At 45.7% G+C, this 23,050-nt stretch overlaps 12 non-coding genes and 3 pseudogenes across 12 annotated transcripts; all 15 read left to right on the top strand.

The window, feature by feature from the left end:
• Positions 1–276: 276 nt before the first annotated feature.
• On the top strand, positions 277–467 carry LOC141195775 (U2 spliceosomal RNA). Its single transcript, XR_012268353.1, has one exon. It is a non-coding gene; the product is annotated as a U2 spliceosomal RNA (small nuclear RNA).
• A 1,122-nt stretch (positions 468–1,589) lies between these two features.
• On the top strand, positions 1,590–1,780 carry LOC141195690 (U2 spliceosomal RNA). Its single transcript, XR_012268269.1, has one exon. It is a non-coding gene; the product is annotated as a U2 spliceosomal RNA (small nuclear RNA).
• A 1,120-nt stretch (positions 1,781–2,900) lies between these two features.
• On the top strand, positions 2,901–3,091 carry LOC141195774 (U2 spliceosomal RNA). The gene has a single exon (XR_012268352.1). It is a non-coding gene; the product is annotated as a U2 spliceosomal RNA (small nuclear RNA).
• Positions 3,092–4,213: 1,122 nt separating this feature from the next.
• On the top strand, positions 4,214–4,404 carry LOC141195689 (U2 spliceosomal RNA). Its single transcript, XR_012268268.1, has one exon. It is a non-coding gene; the product is annotated as a U2 spliceosomal RNA (small nuclear RNA).
• Positions 4,405–5,527: 1,123 nt separating this feature from the next.
• Positions 5,528–5,714, top strand: LOC141196409 (U2 spliceosomal RNA). Its single transcript, XR_012268933.1, has one exon. It is a non-coding gene; the product is annotated as a U2 spliceosomal RNA (small nuclear RNA).
• A 5,867-nt stretch (positions 5,715–11,581) lies between these two features.
• Positions 11,582–11,679, top strand: LOC141196415 (U2 spliceosomal RNA; annotated as a pseudogene).
• A 1,128-nt stretch (positions 11,680–12,807) lies between these two features.
• LOC141196531 (U2 spliceosomal RNA) lies at positions 12,808–12,899 on the top strand (annotated as a pseudogene).
• A 789-nt stretch (positions 12,900–13,688) lies between these two features.
• LOC141196320 (U2 spliceosomal RNA) lies at positions 13,689–13,873 on the top strand. The gene has a single exon (XR_012268874.1). It is a non-coding gene; the product is annotated as a U2 spliceosomal RNA (small nuclear RNA).
• A 1,124-nt stretch (positions 13,874–14,997) lies between these two features.
• LOC141195688 (U2 spliceosomal RNA) lies at positions 14,998–15,188 on the top strand. Its single transcript, XR_012268267.1, has one exon. It is a non-coding gene; the product is annotated as a U2 spliceosomal RNA (small nuclear RNA).
• Positions 15,189–16,313: 1,125 nt separating this feature from the next.
• LOC141195687 (U2 spliceosomal RNA) lies at positions 16,314–16,504 on the top strand. Its single transcript, XR_012268266.1, has one exon. It is a non-coding gene; the product is annotated as a U2 spliceosomal RNA (small nuclear RNA).
• Positions 16,505–17,627: 1,123 nt separating this feature from the next.
• LOC141195685 (U2 spliceosomal RNA) lies at positions 17,628–17,818 on the top strand. Its single transcript, XR_012268264.1, has one exon. It is a non-coding gene; the product is annotated as a U2 spliceosomal RNA (small nuclear RNA).
• A 1,124-nt stretch (positions 17,819–18,942) lies between these two features.
• On the top strand, positions 18,943–19,133 carry LOC141195684 (U2 spliceosomal RNA). Its single transcript, XR_012268263.1, has one exon. It is a non-coding gene; the product is annotated as a U2 spliceosomal RNA (small nuclear RNA).
• Positions 19,134–20,254: 1,121 nt separating this feature from the next.
• Positions 20,255–20,445, top strand: LOC141195683 (U2 spliceosomal RNA). Its single transcript, XR_012268262.1, has one exon. It is a non-coding gene; the product is annotated as a U2 spliceosomal RNA (small nuclear RNA).
• A 1,120-nt stretch (positions 20,446–21,565) lies between these two features.
• LOC141196481 (U2 spliceosomal RNA) lies at positions 21,566–21,681 on the top strand (annotated as a pseudogene).
• Positions 21,682–22,205: 524 nt separating this feature from the next.
• Positions 22,206–22,387, top strand: LOC141196226 (U2 spliceosomal RNA). Its single transcript, XR_012268790.1, has one exon. It is a non-coding gene; the product is annotated as a U2 spliceosomal RNA (small nuclear RNA).
• The last annotated feature ends 663 nt before the right edge of the window (positions 22,388–23,050 follow it).

Raw genomic sequence — 23,050 nt, 5'->3', positions numbered from 1 at the left:
GTTCCACCCCCCCCCCGCCTTAATTGGTTCTCCTCCCTTCCAACAGTGTTGAGGCGGGTGGGAACAGCCGGGGGTTGAGGGTACTGTGCTAAAAGAGGTGGAGTTATGCAGATCTAAAACGCGTGGATTGCAGCAGCAGCAAGCCGAAAAGTGCAGGCATGTGAGGGATCTAGAGGTTGACAGCATGTCTTCTTAACGGGAGTCCAGGTGGCCATCTCCACAAATGGACTTTTCAGAATCCTTGGATGGCACCGTAGTCGGAAACCAATTCTGGTTATCGCTTCTCGGCCTTTTGGCTAAGATCAAGTGTAGTATCTGTTCTTATCAGTTTAATATCTGATACGTCCCCTATCTGGGGACCATATATTAAATGGATTTTTAGAACAGGGAGAAGGAAAAAGAGCTTGCTCTGTCCACTCCACGCATTGACCTGGTATTGCAGTATCTCCAGGACCGGTGCACCCCTTCTTTAATGCAGTTTCTAAAATCAGAAAGAATTGAATTCAATGCTTTTTGTTCATTTTGCTTGTTTGTCGGATTTTGGGATGGACTCTTTGGCTTTGCTTTTCTTCTCCTCATTGGATTTTTCATGTTAAAAGTTGCAGAAGCCAGATGACAAGCTCATTTTGGTTCAACTTCAGCAACTGTGCATTGCATTGCCATGTAATGTAATGTAATGCAATGCTATCTATCTAGCTCTCCCTCTATACTTCCTTTTGGATAAACAGACATATTAGGCAAGCATTTTGGAGCTTTCACCTAAATAACTACAGGTGGTGAGATAAGCTGCACAATATAATTGACCTTTCAGTATATTGTTGCACACACACCATCTATTTAGCAAATGCCCTTGTTATCAACAGCAGCCTTTTAAACTCACCTGAGCTAACAGGTATGTGAGCTGGTTACTCTGCTGCGCTTAAAATTTCTTTTTTGGTTTGCTACAATGCCTTTTCTGAAACGTTGTCTCCCTCTGCTGGAACACTGACTTCTTTCATTTAATGCCTGCAGACTATAAAAGAGAAACCAACCCAAAAAGTTTGGTTGATTAGTCTGTGGCATTCTTTTAAACTGTTGCTTATGGCGGTCTCTGTGAGCTTCTCAGTGACATTCAGCCATCCAGGTATCCCGCCTGCAGTAGACGGAATGTGGCAATGGAACGCTGGCTGCGCGTGTCATAATAGGCTCTGAGCCTTTATATACCTGCGCACAGCAGCAGCCACCTTCAGTCTGCTGCTGGACAGCCAGCAGCAGCAGCAGCAGGAGAGGTAATTAATCAGCAACCCTCCTGCTAAGGGTAGACAGCTGCTCGTTCCACCCCCCCCCCCCGCCTTAATTGGTTCTCCTCCCTTCCAACGGTGTTGAGGCGGGTGGGAACAGCCGGGGGTTGAGGGTACTGTGCTAAAAGAGGTGGAGTTATGCAGATCTAAAACGCGTGGATTGCAGCAGCAGCAAGCCGAAAAGTGCAGGCATGTGAGGGATCTAGAGGTTGACAGCATGTCTTCTTAACGGGAGTCCAGGTGGCCATCTCCACAAATGGACTTTTCAGAATCCTTGGGTGGCACCGTAGTCGGAAACCAATTCTGGTTATCGCTTCTCGGCCTTTTGGCTAAGATCAAGTGTAGTATCTGTTCTTATCAGTTTAATATCTGATACGTCCCCTATCTGGGGACCATATATTAAATGGATTTTTAGAACAGGGAGATGGAAAAAGAGCTTGCTCTGTCCACTCCACGCATTGACCTGGTATTGCAGTATCTCCAGGACCGGTGCACCCCTTCTTTAATGCAGTTTCTAAAATCAGAAAGAATTGAATTCAATGCTTTTTGTTCATTTTGCTTGTTTGTCGGATTTTGGGATGGACTCTTTGGCTTTGCTTTTCTTCTCCTCATTGGATTTTTCATGTTAAAAGTTGCAGAAGCCAGATGACAAGCTCATTTTGGTTCAACTTCAGCAACTGTGCATTGCATTGCCATGTAATGTAATGTAATGCAATGCTATCTATCTAGCTCTCCCTCTATACTTCCTTTTGGATAAACAGACATATTAGGCAAGCATTTTGGAGCTTTCACCTAAATAACTACAGGTGGTGAGATAAGCTGCACAATATAATTGACCTTTCAGTATATTGTTGCACACACACCATCTATTTAGCAAATGCCCTTGTTATCAACAGCAGCCTTTTAAACTCACCTGAGCTAACAGGTATGTGAGCTGGTTACTCTGCTGCGCTTAAAATTTCTTTTTTGGTTTGCTACAATGCCTTTTCTGAAACGTTGTCTCCCTCTGCTGGAACACTGACTTCTTTCATTTAATGCCTGCAGACTATAAAAGAGAAACCAACCCAAAAAGTTTGGTTGATTAGTCTGTGGCATTCTTTTAAACTGTTGCTTATGGCGGTCTCTGTGAGCTTCTCAGTGACATTCAGCCATCCAGGTATCCCGCCTGCAGTAGACGGAATGTGGCAATGGAACGCTGGCTGCGCGTGTCATAATAGGCTCTGAGCCTTTATATACCTGCGCACAGCAGCAGCCACCTTCAGTCTGCTGCTGGACAGCCAGCAGCAGCAGCAGCAGGAGAGGTAATTAATCAGCAACCCTCCTGCTAAGGGTAGACAGCTGCTCGTTCCACCCCCCCCCCGCCTTAATTGGTTCTCCTCCCTTCCAACAGTGTTGAGGCGGGTGGGAACAGCCGGGGGTTGAGGGTACTGTGCTAAAAGAGGTGGAGTTATGCAGATCTAAAACGCGTGGATTGCAGCAGCAGCAAGCCGAAAAGTGCAGGCATGTGAGGGATCTAGAGGTTGACAGCATGTCTTCTTAACGGGAGTCCAGGTGGCCATCTCCACAAATGGACTTTTCAGAATCCTTGGATGGCACCGTAGTCGGAAACCAATTCTGGTTATCGCTTCTCGGCCTTTTGGCTAAGATCAAGTGTAGTATCTGTTCTTATCAGTTTAATATCTGATACGTCCCCTATCTGGGGACCATATATTAAATGGATTTTTAGAACAGGGAGAAGGAAAAAGAGCTTGCTCTGTCCACTCCACGCATTGACCTGGTATTGCAGTATCTCCAGGACCGGTGCACCCCTTCTTTAATGCAGTTTCTAAAATCAGAAAGAATTGAATTCAATGCTTTTTGTTCATTTTGCTTGTTTGTCGGATTTTGGGATGGACTCTTTGGCTTTGCTTTTCTTCTCCTCATTGGATTTTTCATGTTAAAAGTTGCAGAAGCCAGATGACAAGCTCATTTTGGTTCAACTTCAGCAACTGTGCATTGCATTGCCATGTAATGTAATGTAATGCAATGCTATCTATCTAGCTCTCCCTCTATACTTCCTTTTGGATAAACAGACATATTAGGCAAGCATTTTGGAGCTTTCACCTAAATAACTACAGGTGGTGAGATAAGCTGCACAATATAATTGACCTTTCAGTATATTGTTGCACACACACCATCTATTTAGCAAATGCCCTTGTTATCAACAGCAGCCTTTTAAACTCACCTGAGCTAACAGGTATGTGAGCTGGTTACTCTGCTGCGCTTAAAATTTCTTTTTTGGTTTGCTACAATGCCTTTTCTGAAACGTTGTCTCCCTCTGCTGGAACACTGACTTCTTTCATTTAATGCCTGCAGACTATAAAAGAGAAACCAACCCAAAAAGTTTGGTTGATTAGTCTGTGGCATTCTTTTAAACTGTTGCTTATGGCGGTCTCTGTGAGCTTCTCAGTGACATTCAGCCATCCAGGTATCCCGCCTGCAGTAGACGGAATGTGGCAATGGAACGCTGGCTGCGCGTGTCATAATAGGCTCTGAGCCTTTATATACCTGCGCACAGCAGCAGCCACCTTCAGTCTGCTGCTGGACAGCCAGCAGCAGCAGCAGCAGGAGAGGTAATTAATCAGCAACCCTCCTGCTAAGGGTAGACAGCTGCTCGTTCCACCCCCCCCCCCCGCCTTAATTGGTTCTCCTCCCTTCCAACGGTGTTGAGGCGGGTGGGAACAGCCGGGGGTTGAGGGTACTGTGCTAAAAGAGGTGGAGTTATGCAGATCTAAAACGCGTGGATTGCAGCAGCAGCAAGCCGAAAAGTGCAGGCATGTGAGGGATCTAGAGGTTGACAGCATGTCTTCTTAACGGGAGTCCAGGTGGCCATCTCCACAAATGGACTTTTCAGAATCCTTGGGTGGCACCGTAGTCGGAAACCAATTCTGGTTATCGCTTCTCGGCCTTTTGGCTAAGATCAAGTGTAGTATCTGTTCTTATCAGTTTAATATCTGATACGTCCCCTATCTGGGGACCATATATTAAATGGATTTTTAGAACAGGGAGATGGAAAAAGAGCTTGCTCTGTCCACTCCACGCATTGACCTGGTATTGCAGTATCTCCAGGACCGGTGCACCCCTTCTTTAATGCAGTTTCTAAAATCAGAAAGAATTGAATTCAATGCTTTTTGTTCATTTTGCTTGTTTGTCGGATTTTGGGATGGACTCTTTGGCTTTGCTTTTCTTCTCCTCATTGGATTTTTCATGTTAAAAGTTGCAGAAGCCAGATGACAAGCTCATTTTGGTTCAACTTCAGCAACTGTGCATTGCATTGCCATGTAATGTAATGTAATGCAATGCTATCTATCTAGCTCTCCCTCTATACTTCCTTTTGGATAAACAGACATATTAGGCAAGCATTTTGGAGCTTTCACCTAAATAACTACAGGTGGTGAGATAAGCTGCACAATATAATTGACCTTTCAGTATATTGTTGCACACACACCATCTATTTAGCAAATGCCCTTGTTATCAACAGCAGCCTTTTAAACTCACCTGAGCTAACAGGTATGTGAGCTGGTTACTCTGCTGCGCTTAAAATTTCTTTTTTGGTTTGCTACAATGCCTTTTCTGAAACGTTGTCTCCCTCTGCTGGAACACTGACTTCTTTCATTTAATGCCTGCAGACTATAAAAGAGAAACCAACCCAAAAAGTTTGGTTGATTAGTCTGTGGCATTCTTTTAAACTGTTGCTTATGGCGGTCTCTGTGAGCTTCTCAGTGACATTCAGCCATCCAGGTATCCCGCCTGCAGTAGACGGAATGTGGCAATGGAACGCTGGCTGCGCGTGTCATAATAGGCTCTGAGCCTTTATATACCTGCGCACAGCAGCAGCCACCTTCAGTCTGCTGCTGGACAGCCAGCAGCAGCAGCAGCAGGAGAGGTAATTAATCAGCAACCCTCCTGCTAAGGGTAGACAGCTGCTCGTTCCACCCCCCCCCCCCCGCCTTAATTGGTTCTCCTCCCTTCCAACGGTGTTGAGGCGGGTGGGAACAGCCGGGGGTTGAGGGTACTGTGCTAAAAGAGGTGGAGTTATGCAGATCTAAAACGCGTGGATTGCAGCAGCAGCAAGCCGAAAAGTGCAGGCATGTGAGGGATCTAGAGGTTGACAGCATGTCTTCTTAACGGGAGTCCAGGTGGCCATCTCCACAAATGGACTTTTCAGAATCCTTGGGTGGCACCGTAGTCGGAAACCAATTCTGGTTATCGCTTCTCGGCCTTTTGGCTAAGATCAAGTGTAGTATCTGTTCTTATCAGTTTAATATCTGATTAGAGATGAGCGGTGTTCGACTAGAACTGTTCGCCAATCTCAAATTCGAGCTGTTTTGGGCGGTGTTCGAGTTGTTCCACGAACCCGAACGATTTGCAAAAAATTCGGCTGTTCGAGGTTATGTTCGATAACTGTTCGTGCACCAAAAGCGTGTCCTGCATGTCTGGCGCTATTTAGAGCACCAATCATGCAGGGATTGTCTGCCACTCACTGTAATGCCGCAGCCATGGTGGTTGTGGCATTACAGTGATTGCCCAAATCGATGGGAACAGTGCCAACAGTGAAACATGAAAAGCCGGCAATTCATCAGCGGCATACACCGGTACCCGACAATTTAGAACCGAAAGAATAGAGCTTCACACATAGATTAGAAAAGATATAAACATGTCAGTCACATATATATGAAGTACAGTGACAGTGTTGCTTACTGTACTTGTCATTTAGCGTAAAGGATTTATCAAAAAAAATAATAGTGTTTTCATGCACCGTCTCTTTAAAAAAGCCGGCCGGCAATTCAGCAGCGGTACCCGACAATTTAGAAGAGAAAGAATAGAGAATCACACATAGATTAGATAGATAGAAACATGTCAGCCACATATATATGAAGTACAGTGACAGTGTTGCTTACTGTACTTGTCATTTAGCGTAAAGGATTTATCAAAAAAAATAATAGTGTTTTCATGCACCGTCTCTTTAAAAAAGCCGGCGGGCAATTCAGCAGCGGTACCCGACAATTTATAACAGACAGAATAGAGCTTCACACATAGATTAGATAGATAGAAACATGTCAGCCACATATATATGAAGTACAGTGACAGTGTTGCTTACTGTACTTGTCATTTAGTGTAAAGGATTTATCAAAAAAAATAATAGTGTTTTCATGCACCGTCTCTTTAAAAAAGCCGGCCGGCAATTCAGCAGCGGTACCCGACAATTTAGAATAGAAAGAATAGAGAATCACACATAGATTAGATAGATAGAAACATGTCAGCCACATATATATGAAGTACAGTGACAGTGTTGCTTACTGTACTTGTCATTTAGCGTAAAGGATTTATCAAAAAAAATAATAGTGTTTTCATGCACCGTCTCTTTAAAAAAGCCGGCGGGCAATTCAGCAGCGGTACCCGACAATTTATAACAGACAGAATAGAGCTTCACACATAGATTAGATAGATAGAAACATGTCAGTCACATATATATGAAGTACAGTGATAGTGTTGGTTACTGTACTTGTCATTTAGTATTAAAATAAAGGATTTATTATTAAGAAAATAGGCGTGGGGTTCCCCTTAATTTTAGGCTCTAGCGGAGGTTAAGCAGACGGCTGGGGCAGATGTTTGAAGCCTGGGAAGGGGGTAATACCCACGGAGCTTCCCAGGCTACTAATATCAGCCCCCAGCTGAATACATAGCCTTTACTAGCTATTAAAATGGGGGACCCCCCAAAAAAAATGACGTGGGGTCCCCCCTAATTTAATAGCTAGCAAAGGCTAGGCAGACAGCTGGGGGCTGATATTAATAGCCCAGGAAGGGAGCCATGAATATTGGCCCCCTCCCAGGCTAGAAACACCAGCCGTCAGCCGCCCCAGAAATGGCGCATTCATAGGATGCGCCAATTCTGGCACTTAGCCTCGCTCTTCCACGCTGCCCTGGTGCGGTGGCAGGGGGTAATAGGGTTGGGGTTGATGTCAGCTTATAATGCCAGCTGACATCAAGCCCAGGTTAGTAATGGAGAGGCGTCTATAAGACACCCCCATTACTAACCCCATAGTCAAAGTTAAAAAAACCACAAACACCCAGAATAAAGTCCTTTAATTGAAATAAAGACACAATCCTTTATTGTTCTAAATTAAACCATACTTACCGTCACGCCCATTCCAGCTGAAGCCAACGATCTCCTGCAATAAAAGAAAAATAATAAAGCAACCTCATCCTTACCTTTCCATGGTTCCCACGACAGCTTCAGCTCTGCTACATCGAGATGACAGGCTGGACCGCAGCAGAACGCTGCCATCCAGCCTGTCATCCCGCAGACACTGAGAAGCGCAGGCTTGCTTGCGCTGCTCAGCGTCTCTCTGTGACGACATCCAGATGAGCCGAGTTCATGTCCAATGAACTCGGCTCACCTCATGCACGTCACTGACAGCGTGGGAAAATTCTCACGCTGAAGCGGTGAGTGCAGGAAAATTTTCCCACGCTGTCAGTGACGTGCATAAGGTGAGCTCATGTCCAATGAACTCAGCTCACCTCCTGCACGTCACTGACAGCGTGGGAGAATTCTCCTGCACTCAGCGCTTCAGTGTGAGAATTCTCCCACGCTGAAGCGCTGAGTGCAGGAGAATTTTCCCACGCTGTCAGTGACGTGCATGAGGTGAGCCGAGTTCATTGGACATTAACTCGGCTCATCTGGATGCCCTCACAGAGAGACACTGTGGAGCGCAAGCAAGCCTGCGCTTCTCAGTGTCTGCGGGATGACAGGCTGGATGGCAGCGTTCTGCTGCGGTCCAGCCTGTCATCTCGATGTAGCAGAGCTGAAGCTGTCATGGGAACCATGGAAAGGTAAGGATGATGTTGCTTTATTATTTTTCTTTTATTTCAGGAGATCGTTGGCTTCAGCTGGAATGGGTGTGATGGTAAGTATGGTTTAATTTAGAACAATAAAGAATTGTGTCTTTATTTCAATTAAAGGACTTTTTTCTGGGTGTTGTGTTTTTTTTAAATACTTTACTAGAAATTCATGGTGGTCATGTCTAATATTGGCGTGACCCCATGAATTTCGGGCTTAGGGCCAGCTGATAATGCCAAGCTGGCCCTAACCCCTTTATTACCCAGTGAGCCACCGCATCAGGGCCCTGGATGAGTTGGGTACAGCGCCAGAAGATGGCGCTTCTATGAACGCGCCATTTTCCGGGATGGCTGCGGACTGCAATTTGCAGCGGGGGTGGCCCAGAAAGCTTGGGCCTCCCTGCGCTGTGGATTCCAGCCCCCAGCTGCCTAGTTGTACCTGGCTGGACACAAAAACAGGGCGAAGCCCCACGTCAATTTTCTTTAAATTATTTCATGAAATAATTAAGAAAAAAAGGGCTTCCCTATATTGTTGTGTCCGGCCAGGTACAAATAGGCAGCTGGTGGTTGGGGGCAGCCCGTTCCTGCCTGCTGTACCTGGCTGGACACAAATATAGTGCGAAGCCCCACGTCAATTTTTTTTAAATTATTTCATGAATTTCCTGAAATAATTTAAAAAAATTTAAGTGGGGCTTCGCACTATATTTGTGTCCAGCCAGGTACAGCAGGCAGGAACGGGCTGCCCCCATCCACCAGCTGCCTATTTGTACCTGGCCGGACACAACAATATAGGGAAGCCCTTTTTTTCTTAATTATTTCATGAATTTCATGAAATAATTAAAAAAAAAAGTACGTGGGGCTTCGCCCTATTTTTGTGTCCAGCCAGGTACAACTAGGCAGCTGGGGGCTGGAATCTGCAGCGCAGGGAGGCCCAAGCTTTCTGGGCCCCCCCCCGCTACAAATTGCAGTCCGCAGCCACCCCGGAAAATGGCGCTTTCATAGAAGCGCCATCTTCTGGCGCTGTGCCCAACTCATCCAGGGCCCTGGTGCGGTGGCTCACTGGGTAATAAAGGGGTTAGGGCCAGCTTGGTATTATCAGCTGGCCCCAAGCCCAAAATTCATGGGGTCACGCCAGTATTAGACATGACCGCCATGAATTTCTAGTAAAGTATTTAAAAAAAACACAACACCCAGAATAAAGTCCTTTAATTGAAATAAAGACACAATTCTTTATTGTTCTAAATTAAACCATACTTACCATCACACCCATTCCAGCTGAAGCCAACGATCTCCTGCAATAAAAGAAAAATAATAAACCAACCTCATCCTTACCTTTCCATGGTTCCCACGACAGCTTCAGCTCTGCTACATCGAGATGACTGGCTGGACCGCAGCAGAACGCTGCCATCCAGTCTGTCATCCCGCAGACACTGAGAAGCGCAGGCATGCTTGCGCTCCTCACTGTCTCGCTGTGACGGCATCCAGATGAGCCGAGGTCATGTCCAATGAACTCGGCTCACCTCATGCACGTCACTGACAGCGTGGGAAAATTCTCACGCTGAAGTGCTGAGTGCAGGAGAATTCTCCCACGCTGTCAGTGATGTGCATGAGGTGAGCTCATGTCCAATGAACTCAGCTCACCTCCTGCACGTCACTGACAGCGTGGGAAAATTCTCCTGCAATCAGCGCTTCAGCGTGAGAATTTTCCCACGCTGTCAGTGACGTGCATGAGGTGAGCCGAGTTCATTGGACATGAACTCGGCTCTTCTGGATGTCGTCACAGAGAGACGCTGAGCAGCGCAAGCAAGCCTGCGCTTCTCAGTGTCTGCGGGATGACAGGCTGGATGGCAGCGTTCTGCTGCGGTCCAGCCTGTCATCTCGATGTAGCAGAGCTGAAGCTGTCGTGGGAACCATGGAAACGTAAGGATGAGGTTGCTTTATTATTTTTCTTTTATTGCAGGAGATCGTTGGCTTCAGCTGGAATGGGCGTGATGGTAAGTATGGTTTAATTTAGAACAATAAAGGATTGTGTCTTTATTTCAATTAAAGGACTTTATTCTGGGTGTTTGTGTTTTTTTTAACTTTGACTATGGGGTTAGTAATGGCGGTGTCTTATAGACGCCTCTACATTACTAACCTGGGCTTGATGTCAGCTGGCATTATAAGCTGACATCAACCCCAACCCTATTACCCCCTGCCACCGCACCAGGGCAGCGTGGAAGAGCGAGGCTAAGTGCCAGAATTGGCGCATCCTATGAATGCGCCATTTCTGGGGCGGCTGACGGCTGGTGTTTCTAGCCTGGGAGGGGGCCAATATTCATGGCTCCCTTCCTGGGCTATTAATATCAGCCCCCAGCTGTCTGCCTAGCCTTTGCTAGCTATTAAATTAGGGGGGACCCCACGTCATTTTTTTGGGGGGGTCCCCCATTTTAATAGCTAGTAAAGGCTATGTATTCAGCTGGGGGCTGATATTAGTAGCCTGGGAAGCTCCGTGGGTATTACCCCCTTCCCAGGCTTCAAACATCTGCCCCAGCCGTCTGCTTAACCTCCGCTAGAGCCTAAAATTAAGGGGAACCCCACGCCAATTTTTTTAATAATAAATCCTTTATTTTAATACTAAATGACAAGTACAGTAACCAACACTATCACTGTACTTCATATATATGTGACTGACATGTTTCTATCTATCTAATCTATGTGTGAAGCTCTATTCTGTCTGTTATAAATTGTCGGGTACCGCTGCTGAATTGCCGGCCGGCTTTTTTAAAGAGACAGTGCATGAAAACACTATTATTTTTTTAAATAAATCCTTTACACTAAATGACAAGTACAGTAAGCAACACTATCACTGTACTTATTATATATGTGACTGACATGTTTCTATCTATCTAATCTATGTGTGAAGCTCTATTCTTTCTGTTCTAAATTGTCGGGTACAGATGCTGAATTGCCGGCCGGCTTTTTTAAAGAGACGGTGCATGAAAACACTAATATTTTTTTTAATAAATCCTTTACACTAAATGACAAGTGCAGTAACCAACACTGTCACTGTGCTTCTTATATGTGTGACTGACATGTTTCTATCTATCTAATCTATGTGTGATGCTCTATTCCTTCTTGTCTAAATTGTCGGGTACCGGTGTATGCCGCTGCTGAATTTGCCGGCCGGCTTTTTTAAAGAGAGTGTCTTCTGAGCAGTTTGTCAGCTTTTGGACACCTTTGCAGGTGTTTTCTATGTGTTTCTATGTGTTTTTGTTTGCCTGCCATTGGTTTTAACGGTGTTCGACGGTGTTCTAAGGTGTTCGACGAACAGTTCGACGAACAGTTCCTCGAACATCCCGGTGTTCGACGAACCGAACCGAACCCGAACACTACGGGGGTGGCTCAACACTATATCTGATACATCCCCTATCTGGGGACCATATATTAAATGGATTTTTAGAACAGGGAGATGGAAAAAGAGCTTGCTCTGTCCACTCCACGCATTGACCTGGTATTGCAGTATCTCCAGGACCGGTGCACCCCTTCTTTAATGCAGTTTCTAAAATCAGAAAGAATTGAATTCAATGCTTTTTGTTCATTTTGCTTGTTTGTCGGATTTTGGGATGGACTCTTTGGCTTTGCTTTTCTTCTCCTCATTGGATTTTTCATGTTAAAAGTTGCAGAAGCCAGATGACAAGCTCATTTTGGTTCAACTTCAGCAACTGTGCATTGCATTGCCATGTAATGTAATGTAATGCAATGCTATCTATCTAGCTCTCCCTCTATACTTCCTTTTGGATAAACAGACATATTAGGCAAGCATTTTGGAGCTTTCACCTAAATAACTACAGGTGGTGAGATAAGCTGCACAATATAATTGACCTTTCAGTATATTGTTGCACACACACCATCTATTTAGCAAATGCCCTTGTTATCAACAGCAGCCTTTTAAACTCACCTGAGCTAACAGGTATGTGAGCTGGTTACTCTGCTGCGCTTAAAATTTCTTTTTTGGTTTGCTACAATGCCTTTTCTGAAACGTTGTCTCCCTCTGCTGGAACACTGACTTCTTTCATTTAATGCCTGCAGACTATAAAAGAGAAACCAACCCAAAAAGTTTGGTTGATTAGTCTGTGGCATTCTTTTAAACTGTTGCTTATGGCGGTCTCTGTGAGCTTCTCAGTGACATTCAGCCATCCAGGTATCCCGCCTGCAGTAGACGGAATGTGGCAATGGAACGCTGGCTGCGCGTGTCATAATAGGCTCTGAGCCTTTATATACCTGCGCACAGCAGCAGCCACCTTCAGTCTGCTGCTGGACAGCCAGCAGCAGCAGCAGCAGGAGAGGTAATTAATCAGCAACCCTCCTGCTAAGGGTAGACAGCTGCTCGTTCCACCCCCCCCCCCGCCTTAATTGGTTCTCCTCCCTTCCAACGGTGTTGAGGTGGGTGGGAACAGCCGGGGGTTGAGGGTACTGTGCTAAAAGAGGTGGAGTTATGCAGATCTAAAACGCGTGGATTGCAGCAGCAGCAAGCCGAAAAGTGCAGGCATGTGAGGGATCTAGAGGTTGACAGCATGTCTTCTTAACGGGAGTCCAGGTGGCCATCTCCACAAATGGACTTTTCAGAATCCTTGGGTGGCACCGTAGTCGGAAACCAATTCTGGTTATCGCTTCTCGGCCTTTTGGCTAAGATCAAGTGTAGTATCTTTCGAAAAGGCGGTTTTGGATGTTGGCCGCCCTAGTAGATTGATACATTATGCACACTGGGGTTTAGGCGCTTGTTAGTACGCCAGGTGGCTAATATAGTCATCTGGTGGAAAGCATGGCCCCCCAGGATCGACGCCATTGGGCCGGGGAAGATCGAAAGCCCGAAGTGTGAAGTGCCCCAGGAGTGGTGACCCTGGGGTGCCTTAACTCACTGGGATTGGGAACCCCACTTGAGTTTATGGCACATTTGCACAAGCACTTCAAATTTTCTTTCTTTGCACACACCCTTATTCCGGGCCTTCTGGTCTTAGGATGGGGAATTTTTCAATTCCCGGTCGAAGGTCCGGGCAGTATTATACTGTGAAACCTTCACTATTTATTTAATTTCTTTGTCACTGTGTGTCCACTTATTCACGTGTGTCACGTCCTACTAGGATTTTGTCGGGATGCGGTTCCCTTACGGGTTCCTCTCTTGGCAGGTCTAGGGGGGGAGTGTGTGGCCATCAGGTTCCGCTCCCCCCTGAACCCCCCTGGCTCTCCTCTTTCGGGAGGAGAGCGTTGTTGGCTCCCCTCTTCCGGGAGGGGAGCACAGTCTTTGGCTCCCAGTGCCTTGCTCGGGTGAGAACTCGGGCAGGTATTGGGGGTAAGATTGGGTCGCCTCTGGCTTCGGCTGGAGGTGGCTTTTTGTCCCTGTTCCTCGCTGTGGCCTTTTGGCTCGGAGGGACGGGGAATGGTTTGGGGGACCCTTCTCCTTTTGGAGAGGGTTTCAAGAAGACCAGCATCCTAGTGCACTTTTTTTGTGGCATTTGTCACTTTTTTAAGCGCACTCGGGTTTTGTACACGAATTCGGGCTTTCGATAAAAAAAAAAAAATCTGTTCTTATCAGTTTAATATCTGATACGTCCCCTATCTGGGGACCATATATTAAATGGATTTTTAGAACAGGGAGATGGAAAAAGAGCTTGCTCTGTCCACTCCACGCATTGACCTGGTATTGCAGTATCTCCAGGACCGGTGCACCCCTTCTTTAATGCAGTTTCTAAAATCAGAAAGAATTGAATTCAATGCTTTTTGTTCATTTTGCTTGTTTGTCGGATTTTGGGATGGACTCTTTGGCTTTGCTTTTCTTCTCCTCATTGGATTTTTCATGTTAAAAGTTGCAGAAGCCAGATGACAAGCTCATTTTGGTTCAACTTCAGCAACTGTGCATTGCATTGCCATGTAATGTAATGTAATACAATGCTATCTATCTAGCTCTCCCTCTATACTTCCTTTTGGATAAACAGACATATTAGGCAAGCATTTTGGAGCTTTCACCTAAATAACTACAGGTGGTGAGATAAGCTGCACAATATAATTGACCTTTCAGTATATTGTTGCACACACACCATCTATTTAGCAAATGCCCTTGTTATCAACAGCAGCCTTTTAAACTCACCTGAGCTAACAGGTATGTGAGCTGGTTACTCTGCTGCGCTTAAAATTTCTTTTTTGGTTTGCTACAATGCCTTTTCTGAAACGTTGTCTCCCTCTGCTGGAACACTGACTTCTTTCATTTAATGCCTGCAGACTATAAAAGAGAAACCAACCCAAAAAGTTTGGTTGATTAGTCTGTGGCATTCTTTTAAACTGTTGCTTATGGCGGTCTCTGTGAGCTTCTCAGTGACATTCAGCCATCCAGGTATCCCGCCTGCAGTAGACGGAATGTGGCAATGGAACGCTGGCTGCGCGTGTCATAATAGGCTCTGAGCCTTTATATACATGCGCACAGCAGCAGCCACCTTCAGTCTGCTGCTGGACAGCCAGCAGCAGCAGCAGCAGCAGGAGAGGTAATTAATCAGCAACCCTCCTGCTAAGGGTAGACAGCTGCTCGTTCCACCCCCCCCCCCGCCTTAATTGGTTCTCCTCCCTTCCAACGGTGTTGAGGCGGGTGGGAACAGCCGGGGGTTGAGGGTACTGTGCTAAAAGAGGTGGAGTTATGCAGATCTAAAACGCGTGGATTGCAGCAGCAGCAAGCCGAAAAGTGCAGGCATGTGAGGGATCTAGAGGTTGACAGCATGTCTTCTTAACGGGAGTCCAGGTGGCCATCTCCACAAATGGACTTTTCAGAATCCTTGGGTGGCACCGTAGTCGGAAACCAATTCTGGTTATCGCTTCTCGGCCTTTTGGCTAAGATCAAGTGTAGTATCTGTTCTTATCAGTTTAATATCTGATACGTCCCCTATCTGGGGACCATATATTAAATGGATTTTTAGAACAGGGAGATGGAAAAAGAGCTTGCTCTGTCCACTCCACGCATTGACCTGGTATTGCAGTATCTCCAGGACCGGTGCACCCCTTCTTTAATGCAGTTTCTAAAATCAGAAAGAATTGAATTCAATGCTTTTTGTTCATTTTGCTTGTTTGTCGGATTTTGGGATGGACTCTTTGGCTTTGCTTTTCTTCTCTTCATTGGATTTTTCATGTTAAAAGTTGCAGAAGCCAGATGACAAGCTCATTTTGGTTCAACTTCAGCAACTGTGCATTGCATTGCCATGTAATGTAATGTAATGCAATGCTATCTATCTAGCTCTCCCTCTATACTTCCTTTTGGATAAACAGACATATTAGGCAAGCATTTTGGAGCTTTCACCTAAATAACTACAGGTGGTGAGATAAGCTGCACAATATAATTGACCTTTCAGTATATTGTTGCACACACACCATCTATTTAGCAAATGCCCTTGTTATCAACAGCAGCCTTTTAAACTCACCTGAGCTAACAGGTATGTGAGCTGGTTACTCTGCTGCGCTTAAAATTTCTTTTTTGGTTTGCTACAATGCCTTTTCTGAAACGTTGTCTCCCTCTGCTGGAACACTGACTTCTTTCATTTAATGCCTGCAGACTATAAAAGAGAAACCAACCCAAAAAGTTTGGTTGATTAGTCTGTGGCATTCTTTTAAACTGTTGCTTATGGCGGTCTCTGTGAGCTTCTCAGTGACATTCAGCCATCCAGGTATCCCGCCTGCAGTAGACGGAATGTGGCAATGGAACGCTGGCTGCGCGTGTCATAATAGGCTCTGAGCTTTTATATACCTGCGCACAGCAGCAGCCACCTTCAGTCTGCTGCTGGACAGCCAGCAGCAGCAGCAGCAGCAGGAGAGGTAATTAATCAGCAACCCTCCTGCTAAGGGTAGACAGCTGCTCGTTCCACCCCCCCCCCCCGCCTTAATTGGTTCTCCTCCCTTCCAACGGTGTTGAGGCGGGTGGGAACAGCCGGGGGTTGAGGGTACTGTGCTAAAAGAGGTGGAGTTATGCAGATCTAAAACGCGTGGATTGCAGCAGCAGCAAGCCGAAAAGTGCAGGCATGTGAGGGATCTAGAGGTTGACAGCATGTCTTCTTAACGGGAGTCCAGGTGGCCATCTCCACAAATGGACTTTTCAGAATCTTTGGGTGGCACCGTAGTCGGAAACCAATTCTGGTTATCGCTTCTCGGCCTTTTGGCTAAGATCAAGTGTAGTATCTGTTCTTATCAGTTTAATATCTGATACGTCCCCTATCTGGGGACCATATATTAAATGGATTTTTAGAACAGGGAGATGGAAAAAGAGCTTGCTCTGTCCACTCCACGCATTGACCTGGTATTGCAGTATCTCCAGGACCGGTGCACCCCTTCTTTAATGCAGTTTCTAAAATCAGAAAGAATTGAATTCAATGCTTTTTGTTCATTTTGCTTGTTTGTCGGATTTTGGGATGGACTCTTTGGCTTTGCTTTTCTTCTCCTCATTGGATTTTTCATGTTAAAAGTTGCAGAAGCCAGATGACAAGCTCATTTTGGTTCAACTTCAGCAACTGTGCATTGCATTGCCATGTAATGTAATGTAATGCAATGCTATCTATCTAGCTCTCCCTCTATACTTCCTTTTGGATAAACAGACATATTAGGCAAGCATTTTGGAGCTTTCACCTAAATAACTACAGGTGGTGAGATAAGCTGCACAATATAATTGACCTTTCAGTATATTGTTGCACACACACCATCTATTTAGCAAATGCCCTTGTTATCAACAGCAGCCTTTTAAACTCACCTGAGCTAACAGGTATGTGAGCTGGTTACTCTGCTGCGCTTAAAATTTCTTTTTTGGTTTGCTACAATGCCTTTTCTGAAACGTTGTCTCCCTCTGCTGGAACACTGACTTCTTTCATTTAATGCCTGCAGACTATAAAAGAGAAACCAACCCAAAAAGTTTGGTTGATTAGTCTGTGGCATTCTTTTAAACTGTTGCTTATGGCGGTCTCTGTGAGCTTCTCAGTGACATTCAGCCATCCAGGTATCCCGCCTGCAGTAGACGGAATGTGGCAATGGAACGCTGGCTGCGCGTGTCATAATAGGCTCTGAGCCTTTATATACCTGCGCACAGCAGCAGCCACCTTCAGTCTGCTGCTGGACAGCCAGCAGCAGCAGCAGCAGGAGAGGTAATTAATCAGCAACCCTCCTGCTAAGGGTAGACAGCTGCTCGTTCCACCCCCCCCCCCCCGCCTTAATTGGTTCTCCTCCCTTCCAACGGTGTTGAGGCGGGTGGGAACAGCCGGGGGTTGAGGGTACTGTGCTAAAAGAGGTGGAGTTATGCAGATCTAAAACGCGTGGATTGCAGCAGCAGCAAGCCGAAAAGTGCAGGCATGTGAGGGATCTAGAGGTTGACAGCATGTCTTCTTAACGGGAGTCCAGGTGGCCATCTCCACAAATGGACTTTTCAGAATCCTTGGGTGGCACCGTAGTCGGAAACCAATTCTGGTTATCGCTTCTCGGCCTTTTGGCTAAGATCAAGTGTAGTATCTGTTCTTATCAGTTTAATATCTGATACGTCCCCTATCTGGGGACCATATATTAAATGGATTTTTAGAACAGGGAGATGGAAAAAGAGCTTGCTCTGTCCACTCCACGCATTGACCTGGTATTGCAGTATCTCCAGGACCGGTGCACCCCTTCTTTAATGCAGTTTCTAAAATCAGAAAGAATTGAATTCAATGCTTTTTGTTCATTTTGCTTGTTTGTCGGATTTTGGGATGGACTCTTTGGCTTTGCTTTTCTTCTCCTCATTGGATTTTTCATGTTAAAAGTTGCAGAAGCCAGATGACAAGCTCATTTTGGTTCAACTTCAGCAACTGTGCATTGCATTGCCATGTAATGTAATGTAATGCAATGCTATCTATCTAGCTCTCCCTCTATACTTCCTTTTGGATAAACAGACATATTAGGCAAGCATTTTGGAGCTTTCACCTAAATAACTACAGGTGGTGAGATAAGCTGCACAATATAATTGACCTTTCAGTATATTGTTGCACACACACCATCTATTTAGCAAATGCCCTTGTTATCAACAGCAGCCTTTTAAACTCACCTGAGCTAACAGGTATGTGAGCTGGTTACTCTGCTGCGCTTAAAATTTCTTTTTTGGTTTGCTACAATGCCTTTTCTGAAACGTTGTCTCCCTCTGCTGGAACACTGACTTCTTTCATTTAATGCCTGCAGACTATAAAAGAGAAACCAACCCAAAAAGTTTGGTTGATTAGTCTGTGGCATTCTTTTAAACTGTTGCTTATGGCGGTCTCTGTGAGCTTCTCAGTGACATTCAGCCATCCAGGTATCCCGCCTGCAGTAGACGGAATGTGGCAATGGAACGCTGGCTGCGCGTGTCATAATAGGCTCTGAGCTTTTATATACCTGCGCACAGCAGCAGCCACCTTCAGTCTGCTGCTGGACAGCCAGCAGCAGCAGCAGCAGCAGGAGAGGTAATTAATCAGCAACCCTCCTGCTAAGGGTAGACAGCTGCTCGTTCCACCCCCCCCCCCGCCTTAATTGGTTCTCCTCCCTTCCAACGGTGTTGAGGCGGGTGGGAACAGCCGGGGGTTGAGGGTACTGTGCTAAAAGAGGTGGAGTTATGCAGATCTAAAACGCGTGGATTGCAGCAGCAGCAAGCCGAAAAGTGCAGGCATGTGAGGGATCTAGAGGTTGACAGCATGTCTTCTTAACGGGAGTCCAGGTGGCCATCTCCACAAATGGACTTTTCAGAATCCTTGGGTGGCACCGTAGTCGGAAACCAATTCTGGTTATCGCTTCTCGGCCTTTTGGCTAAGATCAAGTGTAGTATCTGTTCTTATCAGTTTAATATCTGATACGTCCCCTATCTGGGGACCATATATTAAATGGATTTTTAGAACAGGGAGATGGAAAAAGAGCTTGCTCTGTCCACTCCACGCATTGACCTGGTATTGCAGTATCTCCAGGACCGGTGCACCCCTTCTTTAATGCAGTTTCTAAAATCAGAAAGAATTGAATTCAATGCTTTTTGTTCATTTTGCTTGTTTGTCGGATTTTGGGATGGACTCTTTGGCTTTGCTTTTCTTCTCCTCATTGGATTTTTCATGTTAAAAGTTGCAGAAGCCAGATGACAAGCTCATTTTGGTTCAACTTCAGCAACTGTGCATTGCATTGCCATGTAATGTAATGTAATGCAATGCTATCTATCTAGCTCTCCCTCTATACTTCCTTTTGGATAAACAGACATATTAGGCAAGCATTTTGGAGCTTTCACCTAAATAACTACAGGTGGTGAGATAAGCTGCACAATATAATTGACCTTTCAGTATATTGTTGCACACACACCATCTATTTAGCAAATGCCCTTGTTATCAACAGCAGCCTTTTAAACTCACCTGAGCTAACAGGTATGTGAGCTGGTTACTCTGCTGCGCTTAAAATTTCTTTTTTGGTTTGCTACAATGCCTTTTCTGAAACGTTGTCTCCCTCTGCTGGAACACTGACTTCTTTCATTTAATGCCTGCAGACTATAAAAGAGAAACCAACCCAAAAAGTTTGGTTGATTAGTCTGTGGCATTCTTTTAAACTGTTGCTTATGGCGGTCTCTGTGAGCTTCTCAGTGACATTCAGCCATCCAGGTATCCCGCCTGCAGTAGACGGAATGTGGCAATGGAACGCTGGCTGCGCGTGTCATAATAGGCTCTGAGCCTTTATATACCTGCGCACAGCAGCAGCCACCTTCAGTCTGCTGCTGGACAGCCAGCAGCAGCAGCAGCATTAGAGGTAATTAATCAGCAACCCTCCTGCTAAGGGTAGACAGCTGCTCGTTCCAACCCCCCCCCCGCCTTAATTGGTTCTCCTCCCTTCCAACGGTGTTGAGGCGGGTGGGAACAGCCGGGGGTTGAGGGTACTGTGCTAAAAGAGGTGGAGTTATGCAGATCTAATACGCGTGGATTGCAGCGGCAGCAAGCCGAAAAGTGCAGGCATGTGAGGGATCTAGAGGTTGACAGCATGTCTTCTTAACGGGAGTCCAGGTGGCCATCTCCACAAATGGACTTTTCAGAATCCTTGGGTGGCACCGTAGTCGGAAACCAATTCTGGTTATCGCTTCTCGGCCTTTTGGCTAAGATCAAGTGTAGTATCTGTTCTTATCAGTTTAATATCTGATACGTCCCCTATCTGGGGACCATATATTAAATGGATTTTTAGAACAGGGAGATGGAAAAAGAGCTTGCTCTGTCCACTCCACGCATTGACCTGGTATTGCAGTATCTCCAGGACCGGTGCACCCCTTCTTTAATGCAGTTTCTAAAATCAGAAAGAATTGAATTCAATGCTTTTTGTTCATTTTGCTTGTTTGTCGGATTTTGGGATGGACTCTTTGGCTTTGCTTTTCTTCTCCTCATTGGATTTTTCATGTTAAAAGTTGCAGAAGCCAGATGACAAGCTCATTTTGGTTCAACTTCAGCAACTGTGCATTGCATTGCCATGTAATGTAATGTAATGCAATGCTATCTATCTAGCTCTCCCTCTATACTTCCTTTTGGATAAACAGACATATTAGGCAAGCATTTTGGAGCTTTCACCTAAATAACTACAGGTGGTGAGATAAGCTGCACAATATAATTGACCTTTCAGTATATTGTTGCACACACACCATCTATTTAGCAAATGCCCTTGTTATCAACAGCAGCCTTTTAAACTCACCTGAGCTAACAGGTATGTGAGCTGGTTACTCTGCTGCGCTTAAAATTTCTTTTTTGGTTTGCTACAATGCCTTTTCTGAAACGTTGTCTCCCTCTGCTGGAACACTGACTTCTTTCATTTAATGCCTGCAGACTATAAAAGAGAAACCAACCCAAAAAGTTTGGTTGATTAGTCTGTGGCATTCTTTTAAACTGTTGCTTATGGCGGTCTCTGTGAGCTTCTCAGTGACATTCAGCCATCCAGGTATCCCGCCTGCAGTAGACGGAATGTGGCAATGGAACGCTGGCTGCGCGTGTCATAATAGGCTCTGAGCCTTTATATACCTGCGCACAGCAGCAGCAACCTTCAGTCTGCTGCTGGACAGCCAGCAGCAGCAGCAGCAGGAGAGGTAATTAATCAGCAACCCTCCTGCTAAGGGTAGACAGCTGCTCGTTCCACCCCCCCCCCCCGCCTTAATTGGTTCTCCTCCCTTCCAACGGTGTTGAGGCGGGTGGGAACAGCCGGGGGTTGAGGGTACTGTGCTAAGAGGTGGAGTTATGCAGATCTAAAACGCGTGGATTGCAGCAGCAGCAAGCCGAAAAGTGCAGGCATGTGAGGGATCTAGAGGTTGACAGCATGTCTTCTTAACGGGAGTCCAGGTGGCCATCTCCACAAATGGACTTTTCAGAATCCTTGGGTGGCACCGTAGTCGGAAACCAATTCTGGTTATCGCTTCTCGGCCTTTTGGCTAAGATCAAGTGTAGTATCTTTTGAAAAGGCAGTTTTGTCCTTGGGCTGCCCTAGTAAATTGATGCATATTACACACTGGTTTGGTGCACTTGTTAGTACGCCAGGTGGCTCATAGAGTTATCTGATGGAAAACATGGCCCTCCAGGATCGAAGTCACTAGGCTGGGTAAGTGTGAGGGCTTTGGAGCAATGTGCCCCAGGAGTAGGCGCCCTGGTGGGAGTCCAAGCTTACTGGGACTGGGAACCCCAGAAAGACTTGGCTTCGTAGCACGCCGCACCTTTGCCAATCATACTTTCTGAGCAACCCCCCCTATTCCTGGCCTCCGGGCTAGGAAGGGGAATTTTTATAAACCCGGTCGGAGGTCCGGTCAGCTTTGGGCTGAGAAACCAACACAGGCTCCAGCTCCACTAGGGTGGCAGCCTAGATGGAAGCTGGGAGCACGAAAACGGCTCTTCTCCGGCTTCGGCTAGGGAGAGCATCGGAGATCCCTGACCCTCGCTGTGGCCTTCTGGCTCGGAGGGATGGGGATGGTTTATTGGGGACCCTCTCCTCCGGGAAGGGTCCACATGAATCCTCGCCTCGTGCGCTGTTTTGGTGTGACTTCGGTCACATTTTTCAGTGCCTTGGATGCAGCTTCAATCAAAAAATCTGTTCTTATCAGTTTAATATCTGATACGTCCCCTATCTGGGGACCATATATTAAATGGATTTTTAGAACAGGGAGATGGAAAAAGAGCTTGCTCTGTCCACTCCACGCATTGACCTGGTATTGCAGTATCTCCAGGACCGGTGCACCCCTTCTTTAATGCAGTTTCTAAAATCAGAAAGAATTGAATTCAATGCTTTTTGTTCATTTTGCTTGTTTGTCGGATTTTGGGATGGACTCTTTGGCTTTGCTTTTCTTCTCCTCATTGGATTTTTCATGTTAAAAGTTGCAGAAGCCAGATGACAAGCTCATTTTGGTTCAACTTCAGCAACTGTGCATTGCATTGCCATGTAATGTAATGTAATGCAATGCTATCTATCTAGCTCTCCCTCTATACTTCCTTTTGGATAAACAGACATATTAGGCAAGCATTTTGGAGCTTTCACCTAAATAACTACAGGTGGTGAGATAAGCTGCACAATATAATTGACCTTTCAGTATATTGTTGCACACACACCATCTATTTAGCAAATGCCCTTGTTATCAACAGCAGCCTTTTAAACTCACCTGAGCTAACAGGTTTGTGAGCTGGTTACTCTGCTGCGCTTAAAATTTCTTTTTTGGTTTGCTACAATGCCTTTTCTGAAACGTTGTCTCCCTCTGCTGGAACACTGACTTCTTTCATTTAATGCCTGCAGACTATAAAAGAGAAACCAACCCAAAAAGTTTGGTTGATTAGTCTGTGGCATTCTTTTAAACTGTTGCTTATGGCGGTCTCTGTGAGCTTCTCAGTGACATTCAGCCATCCAGGTATCCC

The sequence above is a fragment of the Phyllobates terribilis genome, unplaced genomic scaffold, assembly GCF_046119375.1.
Source record: "Phyllobates terribilis strain yellow unplaced genomic scaffold, ASM4611937v1 Scaffold_74__1_contigs__length_7073193, whole genome shotgun sequence".
Classification (NCBI taxonomy): Eukaryota; Metazoa; Chordata; class Amphibia; order Anura; family Dendrobatidae; genus Phyllobates; species Phyllobates terribilis.
This window is presented reverse-complemented; position numbering and strand designations above follow the sequence as displayed.